General features: G+C 40.6%; 1 protein-coding gene across 2 annotated transcripts in view; it reads left to right on the top strand.

Annotated features, from left to right (window-relative positions):
- Positions 1-766: 766 nt before the first annotated feature.
- The window catches only part of ATP13A3 (ATPase 13A3), an 85,387-nt gene continuing 70,519 nt past the window's right edge, over positions 767-15,634 (top strand). Inside the window, exons 1-2 of one of the 2 annotated variants that reach the window (XM_019651235.1) lie at positions 767-1,260; positions 2,028-2,070. The gene's annotated coding sequence lies outside the window, so the exon portion shown is untranslated. Of the gene's footprint in view, positions 1,261-1,280; positions 1,300-2,027; positions 2,071-15,634 lie in introns of those variants that run through there. The other variant, XM_019651241.1, reaches the window with a different exon arrangement.

Here is a 15,634-nt window from a genome sequence, read left to right as displayed (position 1 = left end):
TGGCCCAAGTCCGAGACAGCAAGTGACTGGGTGGCTCTCGCGTCGCTGAAGGGACGCCGCGAAAACCAAACTCACGATTTGTACATCCGGCCGGAGCCTTGCCTAGAGATAAATCTTCTGCGGAGGGAAGTATTTAATTTGCATCCAGCATTGTCTGGAGAAACTCCTTCTAGCCGGGGAGGGGGGAGTGGGCACGTGGGATCTTTCACTTGGTGCTTCTCCCAGTCCTCCGCCCGAGGCAGGGCGCGCAAAGCCAGTTGTCAGTTGCGAACTATAGTAGTTTTTTTGTTTGTTTTTGGAAGGCATGGCGTGCTGTTAAGAAATTAAGAGACCTGGATTGGGAGCTAAGATCTGGCTTCCTCTCCATCATTCTAGCACAAGCGTCCTCCGTGACCTTGACTCCGGGCAAGTTTAGTCTAGGGCCCTTACTGAACCTCAGTTTCCCTGTTCATAAAACAGGGATTTTGATTATGGTCTTGTCTTGGCACGGCCAAGGTGGCATAGTCCACCTACTCCCGCCAAAGAAAAAAAGCCGGCCTCCATTAGTAACCCCCTCCCTAACACAGCTCTTTTTAGAGAGCCCTTCCCTACGCATTCTTTTCTTTATTCGCTTGGGGGGTTCTAAATACGCGAGGGGTGGGCGGGGCCTGCAAGATCGCCCCGCCCACCCCGATGGTCCCGCCCCTCCCGTCGTCCCCTTTGCGCCCCTCCGCCCTCTGCGCTGGGATGAGGCAATCACGTGACCTCACATCCGGCGCGGGAGTCCCGAGCTCGCGGCGCGCTCCCCCGCCCGCCTGTCGGCTCTCCCCGCAGCTCGCTCTGGACGCCGCCGCGGAGGGGAGGGGGGTTCGCTACGTCGCTGGCGCGGGGAGGCCGTTTCGGATTGCAGACCGCCCCCCTCCCCTGCCTGCCTCCCACTGCCGCCCTCCCTTGTTCTCGCTCTGCCGGGCTGCACGCCGCCGCCGCAGGCGGGAGGAGAACGCGGACACCCTAGCGCGGGGCTCGGCCCGGGCCCCGCCGCGGCGCCTCCCTCCCCTCACCCCAGCCGCAGCGCGCGGCGGTGGCGGCAGCGGCGGCTCCTTGAGCCCGAGCGACCCGCAGCCGCCGGCGCCGGTCGAGGGCCATGGGGCTGGGCTGAGGCGAGGCGAGGCGGCGGCGGCGGCGGCGGCGGCGGCGGCGGCCCCGGCCCCCCTTGGGTGGCCTTTGGGGTGCTCCGGCCTGGAGGCCGCTGAGGAGACGGCGCGGCGGCAGCGGCGGCCGGTGAGTGGCCCGGGCTTTCTCTGGGCGCTGGAGGGCAGGGTGAGCGGGGCGTGGAGCGGGTGGGTGGTGGTGATGGGGGAGTTTGGAGGTGGCGAACGGTATTGTTGAGGGGGGGGGTACCCGCTGAGCTTATGGTCGGCCTCCTCGGGCCAGAATTGGGCATCACTTCCCGGGGAAGGTGTGTGTGGGGTGTAGAGGGAGCTCTGAGACCACGGAATGTCCGTCTGGGACAGGTGAGGCGAGAAGGAGCGATCCACATTGTGGGTGTGTGGAGGCCTGGTTCGGACGCTTGAGTTGGGGTTTGGGAGAGGGATGGTGCCCCAGCCCGTTTAGATAGTCCGGGAGACCGTGTGGTTGAAGGTAGAGACGTTGGCAGGACATTTGATGGGTTTCTGCGGGTGCTGACTGAAGGAATCTCGAGTTCGCCCGTAGCCATGGAGCAGCAGAGCTCCTTGCCAATCACCACACTTGACAGATAAACTAAGGCCCAGAGAGGAAAAGTGACTTCACTTGCTTGCGACCTGTCACTTTGACTCATAACGAGGACTAGAAAAACCAAGTCCCTTTCCTCTAATAATTAGGTGGCTGCTCTCTTTATGGCCTTCGCTTCTCCTCATTCCCTTCACAGACTTAGGTTCTGGTCCATGTATGACCTTCCCCCCCCCCCCCCCAGGCGGGGGGAAGAGTGAATCATATTGGGGATTGACAGTGGCTTCCCATTTTGGAAATCTTTTGTGACAGGTGTTTATTGTTTCCTCTTCCCATAGATCTGACAGAACATCTTTGGATCTTGGTGTCTGGACATAGGAGGTATGAATCACTCACATAATTAACTGCTTTTAATCATCAGTGTCTTAGAGCTATATTTAGTGGTTATATTAGTGCAAAACGAATGGGTTTGGCGTAGTAAACCTAGAAACAGAAACCAGTGTTTCCCACATAGGATTCTGAGCTAAATGAGTAGAACACTTGTGTATGCAATGACTATTTTAGATCTATGAGTCAGAAGTTAGAATTTTTAAAAAATCTAAAATGCAGGAATGTAAGAGATTATTGCAAAATGAACATTATCTTTTAAAGGCTTTGTGACTAAAGTTAAAAGCGATTTGTCTTTTGAAGGACAATTACATAGTTAAAATGCTCTACCTTTGGTTAGAAGTCAGCCTCTTTACCAAGGCACATTTATTAATTTTGTTTCACTTGAATATAAGTAGCATTCTTTTCTTAAAAGGGTTGTTAACTCACGGGATAGGCTACAGTTGCCAAAAGTAATGTATGTTGGCACCCCGTTCTGGTTTAGCAACCCTTTTTAAAGACAGATTGGTTCCTGGAAGTTGTTTGAAACAGTAAGCCTATTATTAATAATTGTTATGGAAATTTACTTTTGTTACTATCGTTGGTTTTGGAATATCCACTGTTAGGTGTTGGTGAGATGGTTAAGTGTGATTTTTGAACATTGTTAGAACAACAAAGCTTGTTTTTGATCAGGGGATTGGGTAGGAAAAGTGATGACAGTGTTTGGTTGCCTCAGTTTATAAGTAGTACAGTTATATATAAATAAAATATTTAGTAGCAGTTTTATTGTGAAAAAAAGTTGAGAGCCCTCAATTTAATGCAGTGTTGAAATTATGTAGTAGAGGGGCTGATTTCTTTGTCTAGGCCAGCCAGGAAGTTTTATTTGGGGTACCTCTGGTGATTAAAATTTTAATTTACAATTGATTTGAGATAAATAGGATAAATTTCTACATAGGAAAATGGTTTTATAGTGATTAAAACAAAGCTCTATCTATAACTCTGAATGTCTGAACAGTATCCATGTTCTGATGAGTTTTCTACTTGGTTCTGCTTATTAGATATTAGAGATAAAATACTTCTGTTGGTTTAGTTAGCCCTTAATAGTTATCTCATTTAGGTAACATCAGTTTTCCATCTATGTTATGTTTCAAGAATGTGGATAATAATTGAGTGTTGGCAGCTATAGCATACTGTAGTAGAAAAAGCATGGAGAATCAGACCTGAGTTTGATTTCTGACTTTCTTAACTAGTTGTTTGACTCTGACTAATGCTAATAGTTATTGAGTAAGCTTACTGTCTACTAGGCTTTGAATTAAACACTTGACATGAAGTGTCTCATTTAAACCCCATTTTACCAATGAGGAAAGTGAGGTTCAGAGATGTTAAGTTGCTCAGAGTCACATTCAGCTAACTTGGTAAACCTAGAAATAGAAACCTCTTGTCATATACAGTAACAGAACTAGGATTCTGTCTGTCTTCAAAGTCCCTTATACTGTAAGTTGCTTAACTCTTCTGTTCTTGTTCCTCCTTTTTTTTCTTTTTTTTTTAAAGTTAACAAAGACTACTGATACTTACCTCAGAGTTTTGAGGACTAGCTGAGAACATATGTAGAAAAAGTAGCTCTCTTCCTGTCACATAATTACATAGTTTCTTTCACGCTTCCATTCCATTTACTGAATCAAGCTGTGCTTGTATAGCATGGTGGTTTGGCAACCATTATGAATATAAGGTTTTTTGTTTTTTTTTAAAAGATTTTTATTGGGGAATTGGGGGATGGGAACAGCGCTGGGTTATTGGGGGAAGGGGAGACAAGTTGCTCTCCTTTTGTTCTTCAGTCTAGTTGTGGAGGATGTTGCCTCACTGGCCCAAGTTGGTATCATCATTGCACTCTTCCCAGGCGAGGCAGATCAGTCGCCGGCTTCTGGACGGCTGCTCACCGTGGCTGCTGGCTGCTCACGCTGGCTGCTGGCTACACACCGTAGCCCATGGCAACCCACTGCAGCAGGGGCTGCAGCCTCTCACGGCAGCCCAGCTCCAGATTGAGCTGTTGTTCAGCATCTTAGCCGTGGAGGGCAGTGTCACTGGCCCTCATGTGGGATCTGAACCGGAGCCCTTTGGCGTCCCAAGCCAGCTCTTAACCAACGCGCCACTCGGCCGACCCAAATATAAGGTTTTAAAATGTGAATATACTTTATTCCTAAGATTAATAGCAGTCCTAAGAGATGGGTTATGATCAGGGACATGGGGCATCCTGTGAAACTGTCTTTATTCTGTGTTTTTTCCCAATGGTCTGGGTGATGGTGGAAATAAGAACTTTATGCTTGTGAATGACAATAAGTTGGTTGTAATTTCTAAAATCTTGGATGACAGAAATAGAATTTCAAAATGACCTTGATTACTTGGTTTATGTAAAGCTGGGTTCTGTTCACTGGTGTACTTAGTAACCTAAACCAGCTATGCAAGTACTAAGTGGGAGACCTTGTGCATGGACCTTAAGTTGAATAAGAGTTAGCAGCTTATCACTTATTAAAGATAACAGTCTTAAAACTCTTGAAACAATTCACAGTGGTACACTAAAAGAAGATATGTAGTGTCTGACATCTACCTGATGTGTCACCAGAATGTTTGTTCTAGTGACAGAATGTATTCTGAATGTGCCATGTAGCTCATCTGGTTAAATTTTAATCCAAGAGATAGCTGATGGGATTTAGTCTTTGGTTTTGGAGCATAGTTTGTGAAATAAAACTAACTGGCCAATGGAGACAGTAAATCTGAAGTCATCAAAACCATGTTCTGAAGATGCTATAATGCTGCCCCTGAGGATGGAGGAAAGGGCCAGCAGCCAAGGAATATAGGCAGCCTGTAGAAGGAAACAGATTCTCCCCTAGAGCCTTCAGAAGGAAGGCAGCCCTGCTGACCCATTTCAGATTTCTAACTTCTTGAGTTGTAACAAAATAAATCTGTGTTGTTTTAAAGCAAAACAACAACAATAACAACAAAAAACCATGTTCTAATTATAAGTAACTCACCTAACCAGTCCAGGAAACACACAAGAAGCAAGGATATAATATTAGAATCTTACTTGAATTTTGTTGATCTTTATATTTTAAGGGCCGAGAAATAAGAGAGAATCAGAATTGGAGCACATATTTTGAGATTTAGGTAAAAAAACATGAAAGGTTCTGTGCTTATTTAATCTGGAGAAAAACAGGTGGTATTTATAAGGCAGAATGTCCGGAAGTAATTAGTGATTATAAAAGTTATGTGTTAAAAACATTTATATTAGTAAGATTAAAAATAGAAGTAATGTGAAATGTCATGAAAAATGATAGTTGGAAAAAATGTTCACTATTATAACAGTGAGTTAATGATTTGCAGAGGAAAAAAATGGAATGCAGGAAAGAGACAACTGTTCAAATAACCAAATACCTGAGAATGAGTAAAGTAGAGGATGGGGATTAGTGAAGTTTTCATAGAACAGTTCTTCAGAAAGAACTATCCCAACACCAGATCTATTAACATCTTTGACCCAAAGGCTCATATTGGGACCTTTGCTAGGTCTGAGATGGTATAATAAAACATTAACTTAAATAGCAAACTTTAAGACTGCTATATTAAAAAAAGAGATGTATGTACCACAAGGTCTTTCCCCAAGGAAAGAGGCCATATAGACCTATGGAAACAGGACACCTCCGAGGCATCCTCCTTTGAAAGAAAATATAAGTGAAAATGCATCTTTTACCTCTTCCTACTACCAAAGACTACTAATACTAGTATGAACTGAGAATACAGGAAGAAGTACCCTATGCTTGAGTCTATTTATGTATGTGAGATGGGATGAATTAAGTTGTAATTAATCTCTTAATCAAAATTTCTCTCTTTTGTTGACTCTTTCACTTCCTTTGGATCTTGCTTTTAAGTGATCTCTTGATACTCAGATACTAGAGAAATAAGAAATTAAATTTCTGGGGAAAGTGAGTCGACTGTAAAGTAGAATTTCCTGATTACATGATGTAGAACTTGCTGATTTCTGTAGAATCTTTCTCAGAAATTATAAATAAAAATATTTATAATGTTATTAGGTTAAGTGAAAGACAGTTCTATCTCAGTGATAACAAGCTAGATTAATTGACTTTTATTTTATTTAGTTTTCCTTATTTTCACAAAGGAATTTGTGAGTTGGACATTGAAATAAAGACATGAGATTAGAAAATAAGAATGTTGGATGGTCATAGCTAGGTCATAGAGTAGTGCCTTCTTTTTACAGAAAAGGAAATTGATCTGGAGAGTAAAGGTATTCTACCACAGTATGTGTGGTTAGAAGCTTTCTCTGAGTTGGGTATTCTTTTTACTCTTGCCTGTATTTTGTACTTGAGTAATGGCACATCTCAAAACTAAATGTGTGCTTTTTTTCCTACTGAGAAACAACTTTTAAGGGTTGCTTTTGATTTTTTGATTACTTGACAGACTGCTATTACATTTTTAGTATTTTCTTTTTTTTTTTTTAAGATTTTATTGGGGAATTGAGGAAGTTGTTCTCCTTCAATCTTAGTTGTGGAGGGCGCAGCTAACTCAGCTCCAAGTCCAGTTGGCCACCTGTTGGCAGCTCGTGGTCGCTCAGCTCAACGTGTCCTGTTCAATCTTAGTTGCAGGTGGGCATAGCCCACCATCCCATTGAACTGGCAGCCTTGTTGTTAGGAGCAGGTGCTCTCACCAGCTGAGCCATCCTGCCACCTGTTGGCAGCTTAGCTGCAGCTCAGCTCAGGTGCAGCTCACTGGCCCATGTGGGAATCGAACTGGTAACCCTGTTGCTCAGAGCTTGCACTCTTAGCCAACTGAGCCACTTGGCCGGCCCACATTTTTAGTGTATTTTAAAATGAGTAATGGAATAGCTCCCACAAACAAGGTGTGATAAAAAAAAATATGGTGAATTTGTTGAAATTAAAAAAAAATTTATTGCAATAAAAGACACATTACCATTAATCCCCCTCAGAATACTCTGCCTCACTTCTAACACACTTATCCCATCGTTCTTGCCACTTTCTGAAGCAGTTCTGGAAGTCCTCTATCGTGAGTGTCTTTAGTTGTGCTGTCCTGGCTGCCTCGATGTCTACATCAATTCAAAACATTTACCTTTCATGGTCATTTTGACTGGGGAAGAGACAGAAGTCACATGGGGAAGAGCCAGAGCCAGTGAATAAGGTGGATGAGGACACACCGTAATGTTTTTATTTGACAGAAATTGCTGTACCAGAAGCGATGTATGACATGGAGCCTTTCTGTTGTGATCAAAACATACTGCTGCCGAGTGCCATCCAACGGAAAGGCAGGGATGTTCAATTCGGGAAGTGGCCCCTTGAACTTTAGTAATAGTAACAGTGTGTAACAAGTTTCATCTTGTTCAGTGCAGTCAGTCGGGTGTGATCTACGGTTGAAAGAAGGTGTGATTTAAAGTGTGATGTAAATCAACCTCCACCATGACAATGTTCCCTGTTACACATTGCTTCTGGTGTACGGCAATTTCTGTCAAATAAAACATTATGGGTGTCCTCATCCATCTTATTTACTGGATCTGACACCGTGCAATTTCTGGCTCTTCCCCAAAGTCAAAATGATTCAGGACATAGAGGCAGCCAGGACAGCGCAACTAAAGACACTCACGAAAGAGGACTTCCAGAACTGCTTCAGAAAGTGGCAAGAACGATGGAATAAGTATGTTAGAAGCAAGGGGGAGTATTTGGGGGTGGAGGGGTGGGGGTGGGGGGATTAATGGCAATGTATCTTTTACTATAATAATTTTTTTATTTAAACATTCACTGTATTTTTTTTTATCACATTTTGTTCGTGTCTAACATGGCTTCTTTATAGCATCCCTATTTTATTTTTTCCCACTTGTGAAATAGGACAAAAAATACATTAGTTATGAACTTATTTTGGCATAAAAGAAATGATTTGGTTCCTAATTCTTTCTGTTCTAAAGAGCTAAGTATAGTCAAATTACCTTTTATGTGGGGGCTTTGGGCCTAAATTCTCACATCAGGTAAAAATCTTGTCAAAATTACTCTTGAAAAAGCCCTTTAGGAAGGTACCAGTTTGAAAACTGGTTGATATATTTTTCAATCTTAATGGTCAGTTTTTCCTTCAACTTTTAGAACAGGTTACTTTTTTTTGGTGAGCTGGATTATAATCAGCTATGTGGGATACCATTTGACTGGTGGTGAATGGGACTTTAGATTGAGGAATAGCAGATTTATTAGTTGTTATTGCATGTCTACTCTGGTACAAGGATGGAGGGGCAGGCATCCTATCACCATTATTTTTTTTTTCTCTTGTTTTTCTTTTTTCCTGCAGCATAAATAGTTGAATGGGCATAATTAAATACATATATGATGTGACTCCACAGTGTGAATAATGGAGAAAGAAATTTGGTATTTATGAAAATCTATCTCCCCAAGGTTATACCATACAAAGAACGTAGCATAATTAAAAGGCTAAATAATAAAGTTTGGAATATTGGGGGACCTTTGGTACTTTGTATAATTCTAGGTTGATGCTCAGCTACTTGCAGTGTTTTTAAGAGTTAATGTCTTTCTATTGCTAGCAAAATCTGCATTATTTTCAAGGAACTATATAAGTTGTTAATGTTTTCCATAAAATTCAAAGTGTCTGAACCTAAACATAACTTTTGGGATAGCACAGTAAGAAAACACGTCTTTAAAAAAAACATAATGTTGGCTAAAGATGCCCTGGGAAGAGGGCATGGTGTATGGGTTAAAATGTGAACTTCAGAGCCATGTACAAGTCATATTGAATTCCATCCTCATCACTTAATAGCTCTGCAGTCTCGGTCAAGTCACTTAACCTTTTTTAGCTTCTTCATTTGCTGAATGGAGGTAAGAAAATATAGCTGAGTATTGTGAGCATAAAAGGCTCAGTAAATGGTAACTTACTATTATTTGTTAGTAATATTTAGCATATTCAAAAGAGAGAGAGAAAGAGAGAGAGAGAGAGAGAGAGAGAGAGAGAGAGAGAGAGAGAGAGAGAGGAAGGAGGCAGGGAGGGGAGGGGAATGTGTTTGTGGGGGAGACATAATCGAGGATTGCTCTTCACTCCCACCCCCCAAACTGGAATAGCAGGCAATAATGATACAGTGTTATATTCAGGCTTTTCAGAGCAAATGATTTTGCATCTTTGATAACATCCTAAAAAGCTCAAGATGTTAATCTCATGTATCTCTAATGTACATTTCATGTATACTTTTGTCTTTCTCTTTGTGTCTCTGGGTGTGTGTGCAGTGGTCTTTTTTACCCCATCCTCTGTGTTACTGTTACCCATTGTCTTTCTCCCTGGCCACATGATAAAATTAAAAAACGTATAATTGTATGTATTGAATAGGATTTTATGTGCCTTATTTTCATTAAAAATACTGATTAGTGAAATGTGTCTCCATCTTTTCTTTAAAAAGAAGACTTGAAATTTTACTTCTGCGGCCTTTGATTTAATTTCTTTAAACGTGGGTTACGGGTTCTTCATAGACCAACAATTTTTCATACATCTCTAGATTATGCCTTAGCTTTCTAAGCCATCAATTTTTAAAGCTCATTTATAATTAATTTTTGTCCATGATTCCCTGAAGTTTCTCTTTAAAAATTCTTTTTCCTTATATTTTTCCCAAGCAAGAGGTGGAATCCTTATTTACATTGCAACTATAATATGATTTAATTTACTATATAAAGTGTTACAGGTAAGTAGCCTACTTTTGTCTGGAGCACTTAATTATTTGAAAGATTAGACTAACCTAGCAAATTCTTAGTTAAAATAAATTTTTATTTCATGGGTCCTTTTTATATGAAAATATGCTTTTGATAGTTATCTCCACTTTCTTAGAGTCAGTTGATGAATAATTTTAAGGTAACCTCTGGTTGTTTTCTGTTAAGTTTTTGGTGAGAAGAATAATAGAATAAACTGCTTCATTTAGTCAGGTTCAAAAGCATCTTACTGTGTTTTTTTCCCTAAATCCTTTCTTGTTTATGGTGCAGCCCATTGTGAATGATTCTCATGTTTCATTAAAAGTTGTGGCAATTACCAATTATTGTAGTGAGTGCCTAAGAGTTGTGATCTTATAGGCAGTAAGGAAGGAGGCTTGGCTAGGGCCTCTTGGTTATACCCTTAGGATTGTGTTGGCACATCTAACCGTTCAGTACTTTTTTAGTTCCTGTATGTGCCAAGCACAGGGCTAGATACTGGATATACATTGATGAATGAGTTCTGCCATCTTAGAGACAAACGGTCCAGCAGGTGAACACCATGCTGCTGCATTACACAAGTCCAGAGGACATCATTCACACTGTGTTCTTTGGAATGTGGCCTTTTGTGTGGCCTTGGGTCTCTTTCAGACTCCATTACGTATAAGTTAACCTCTATCTTTATCACGTCAAACAAGGCCCTTATCATAGCCTGATTGTCTCATTTTTTTTTTTTTTTAAGTTCCATTTCCAGCCATTCCCCAGAGGCCACCCTGGGCTCCAGCCAGTTTAAGTAACTTGTATTCCTGATATTTTCTAGGATTCCTCCCATTAGTACTTCTGCATATGGTCATACCTCTGCTTGGATTCCATCCTGTTGTTATTTCTCCTCTTTTGACGGCTTGTTTGCTTGATGAACTTTACACCCGTCAGATCTTAGATCAAGGGACAGTTCTTCTCTAAGGTCTTTTCTATCCTCTTCTCCCTCCCCTGTTCCTCTCCCTGCTCCCATGATACCTACTGTATTGCGGCACTCAACTACTTTGTTTGATACGTGTTTGCTTACTTGTCGCACTCATCTACTAAAATTTGCTCCTGAGGTTAGAAATTTAATCTATGTCATCTCCGGCATTTAGCACAGTACTTAGCCTGTGTAGACAATGACATAATAAATGACATTTTATGAAACCAGAAGTGGTGATTCTTGCTAGAATGCTATTTTATTTGTTTATTTATTTAAAGTTGGCAGCAGAGGACAGTTTATTAGAGCAGAAAGTAACAGCTCTCAAAAAATGAGAGGGGGTCCCGACGGGGGTGCCCCCTCATTTATTATTTACAGACTTATTTTGAAGTATTAGAATACTTGGTCAACATCTTGGTTTTCTCAATTAGTTAGTTTGCCTTTTCCTAAATCAAGCAGTGGTCTTGGGTTAGGTTTCAAGTCACTACTTGCCCAGGATAAAGCCTCTGTTTTAAGTTTATAGGTGAATATGTTGGTGAGACTTTCTGTCTATAATGATGAAAAATTAACCATGAATGGTCTCTAAAACAAATAAAGCTTTTCAATCCAAGAATAATAGGTGATCCATGGGGCTGCTGTAGCATCCAGTTCTATCTCTGTCTCTGCCAGTAGCGCCCCTGCAGGAATGGATGAAGTGAAGAAGGGGGAACACCTCAGGCAAGCCCAGTCATGGAGACTTCCAGACTCTTATACCGGCCAATGTTTGAGTGGAAGAACTGAAATACCCACTTCCCACATCTCCTCCATACTTCTTAACATTTTGTTACTTAGAGATTTATCTTAGATGTGTCAGCTTTAAGAAGCTATAATTCATTTATATTAACTTCTGAACAGAGTGACTCATGATTGAGAGGAAGAGGAAGTAGTTGATAGTAATGAGCATAGTGCTATGATGGTGGCTATATAGGGTTGGGTGAGATCACTAAGGGACCTGGAGAGTCAGGAAAGGGGCGTAGGGTGAGATATGGGGCCATACTAAAGACAAAATTTACTTAGTTGTGAAAGTTTGCCCAGAAAAATAGAATTTTACCTCATCTTGCCCTGTCTTGTTCCTTCAGCTGCATTGCTAGGTGCTGGCCTGATTCCCAGTCTTTGACGCTTTAGTCTGTATGTCCAATACTGTAGGAAATGTTTTCTGCCACATAATGGAAGAAGGACAAATGTGGGCAAAGTCCTTTGCTGGAAGGTAGAAGGGACAATCAGAGTTTCGTAGAGAAGAGACTTGACCAGGGTCTGGAAGGACTAGGAGGAGCACTTCAGCCAGAATAAGTTAGGAAAGGACATTCTTGGCAGACAGAGTAACATAAAGGAATGGAGTCAGGAAATAGTAGGCCCTTTGAGGAATCAAAATTGTGTTCTGTATTGATAAAAATTATGTAAGGATTGTGGGAGGTGAACGATAACCACTGGTAAATGGCACATGGTGTTGATACCTTGGCAGTGCCAGATTCTGAAGAACTTAACATGTCTTCCAATTAGTTGTGACTTTGTCTTTGGAGTCCAACTGGGCCTCACTTCCACTCCAATTCCTCTTGGTAGGGAAACATATAGTATTGTTCATAGTGAGAGGACTGCATAACTTTGTTTAATCCAGTATTTATTTTTTCAATTTATGACAGCAATATTAAATGCCTTTAAATTTTTTTTTTATCTTGGAAGGACTCTTTTACCAGTTTGGGAAGTCCTGCTGTAGACAATGGGAAGCTATTGACATTTTAAGGAGAGAAGAAATGATCGTATCTGGTTTGTTTATAGATTTGAATGAGGGCCATTAGAGGGGGGATTAGGACCTGAGTTGAGACAATGACAGTGGAGGTAGGGCATGGTGAGGCAGATTTGAAAAAGGCAGAAATGGTAAGACTTAGTTAGTACCCAGCTGGATATAGAAGGTGTGGTTTAGGAAAAAGTGTAGGATGACTTCCAAATTCCTGGCATGGGGTTTTAGGCAAATTGTATTCATTAGAGTAGAGGGAATTGGTGGCGGTGGTGTTGGGGCAAGTTTTTGGGAAGAAAGATAAAATTGAGTTTTAGCTGTATGCAAACATGTGTGGTAGGTGTTTGAATCTGGATGTGGGTCTGGGGCTCATCAGATAAGTGAGATCAGTGCTCAAGGTAGTGATTGGTAGGTAGTTGCCCCTGTAGATGGGCCAATAGTGCCATCCGTGGCCCCTGGTGATGTGACAAAGAGAGAAGCCTGGAGAAAATTAATAATTAATAAGTAAGCAGAGGAAGTGGAGATTGGGGAATATTAATAATTCAGAAGTGGGCAGAGGAAGTAGAAGGTTGGTAGCCTGGCTACCTGTCCCATGACCCAGGCTAATGTAATATGAAGTATATATAATTCAGCCTAATTGTGGGGTAGAAAGATAATTGGTGGCCATCTTGGGAGCCTCGTCACTCTTTTCCTTATGGAAGGATGCATTTCAAGTACATTGAGCTTTCAAATGAATGTTTGGAAAGTAGACCCTTGAAACATGGTGCTCTCTGCATGTCATTCCTTTTTGATATAGTCACTCCATGCTTGACTTTTTAGGGAAAGTGAAAAAATGCTAATCTTGTTTAAGTGAAAATGTTTCCTTTTCCCTGTTTTTAAAAGACAATATTGATTGAAAACTGGTAAGTAAAGTATATAGTGCCTGTAGAAGTGTTCTGTAAACCAAAAGTCCCTGTACTTACTATTATTATTACTATTATTATGGTTGGCACAGTACCCAAATACATTGATTAAAAAAGAAATATCCTGAACAGTGTATTACAGAATGACCATAGGAAATGAGAAAGTTCTGATTTCTATAATGATTGTACCATGAGTAAGCCCATTATTGTCTTCAACAGCAATTTAAAGCGCTGTATTTTTGAAATATTTGTTGAATACATAGTTAAGGGCTTTGTATTTCCTTTCTATGCTGAGTCAACATGGGTAGGTTTCAAATTGGGGAAAAGGAGTAAAGAGGAAAAAGACTAATTCACATAATTTTAAAAGATTGATCCAAATGCCTATCGGTTATAATTCTAAATTTGTAGGATTGTACTTTTTGTACAGAATAGTTTCTTGTGCTTCTTTTGTGTTTGGGTCTTCATAATGTCTGGAAGAATGAAATGTGAACCATACTGTACATCATGAGTAAAACTGATTTTGCTTTCTTTTAATCATACAGTAATCCTGAAGTGAACCATGCTGAGTAATGAAAAAAAATATTTTTGGGTTTGCTGTTAGTTAGAAAAATGAACATCTCTGGGATCTATGTGTAACTCCTTAACATACTGAGACTTAGAAGTGTAATTCTCTGGAAACTTTTCTTTTGTTCTTCCCTCTTTTTGCTTCTCTCCTCTTTCCTGCTGCCCTCCCCACCTTCTCATCTTGCTCCTTCTCTAAGCTGCTGCTCTATTTTGGTTCCTATCTGTTCATGCTATTGCTTTTTGTTTCAATATGCTACTACAATGTAACTTTTTTGAATAGCTTAATCAACCACTTGAATTCACTGTACTAGCAACAGTGCCCTTTACACAAGAGAGGACAGTACTGTGACCAGTTGAGACCAACTTTGAGCACATGTATGTGGTGACCACGGCATTAGGACGGTCACCTGCTAGTAGAAACAATACAGTTTTATCTAAACTGCATCCTGATTTTAGCTGTGCTAAGGTTTGGGAAATATGAGACATAGAATTAATGAATGTTTAAATTTCAAAGACTGTCTTTTTATTGCTGATTGAAATGTCAAGCCAGTTACTAGGGATTTGGATTAATAGCATTGCAGTTTAGAAGAAATAGTCACGAATTAGCATCAGAATAAAATACACATTAATTTATATATTACTTAACAAAACCGCTTATCTCTGAACTTAAAAGTGTAACTTTTAGTTTGGGGAGTTAGGCTCACTTATCCATTTGGGTTGTTTATACAAGCTGTTATTAGAACTGGTGATTTGTCAGTTCTTTACTGTGTTAGATGTCCATGCCACACAATTTTTTTTGTGCTTTTTGAAAATACTCTTATTTGTTTCAACTAGGTTATTTTGCTTGTAAGTACCAGCTTTCACCCCTAAAGACAAAAAGCACAAAACTTATTTCATAAATCTAACAATGCAGAAGAATTTGAAGAAATGGTTAGTGGTGACATAATATGTATAGGTACATGTGACATGAATTTCTGTTTGGGATTGTTGGATCAAGGTATGTGGAGGTCTTAAATTTTAATTTACTGTCAGTTGGTTTTCCAAAAAGGTAGTACGGATTCGCACAGCAACGTATAAGGGTGCTCCTTGTCTTTTTTTTTTTGCTAGCGATAGGCAACAATTTTTACCCTTTACCTCGTCTTGTTTTCTAATAGGTTCATGTGCTCTTTGTTATTGTTTTCCCCTGCTCCACAGCATTGTAAGATCTCTAAATCCTAGTTTCAGAGAATTGTGAATTTGGGAGTAATCTGTAGTATTAAGGGAATGATAATGTACCTACACTGCCTTCCTCTCCCTCCCCATTATCATTTGTTCATTGTTTATTGCATGTCTTATTTTTCAATTGAGATACATGAAACAGAGGCTCTGTTATATAGGCAGCTCCTACTTTCCCATGTTAATACCTCCAGTGGTATAAAAATCTCATATGTAATTTCTTATCTTTAATCACTCTTGATCAGCAGCTAACTGCTCTGTGAAGACTTGTGAAAACTGTCAGCCTCCTTCCTTCCAATGTTGGAACGTCACCTACTGGTGAAAGAGTGCAGCAGCAGGCTATATACAAGGGCAATACATACTTTACTATCTATCCTAGGTCAAAAACTTCCATGGTTGGATTGCATCATATGAATTA

The sequence above is a fragment of the Hipposideros armiger genome, unplaced genomic scaffold (assembly GCF_001890085.2).
Source record: "Hipposideros armiger isolate ML-2016 unplaced genomic scaffold, ASM189008v1 scaffold_8, whole genome shotgun sequence".
NCBI lineage: Eukaryota > Metazoa > Chordata > Mammalia > Chiroptera > Hipposideridae > Hipposideros > Hipposideros armiger.
This window is presented reverse-complemented; position numbering and strand designations above follow the sequence as displayed.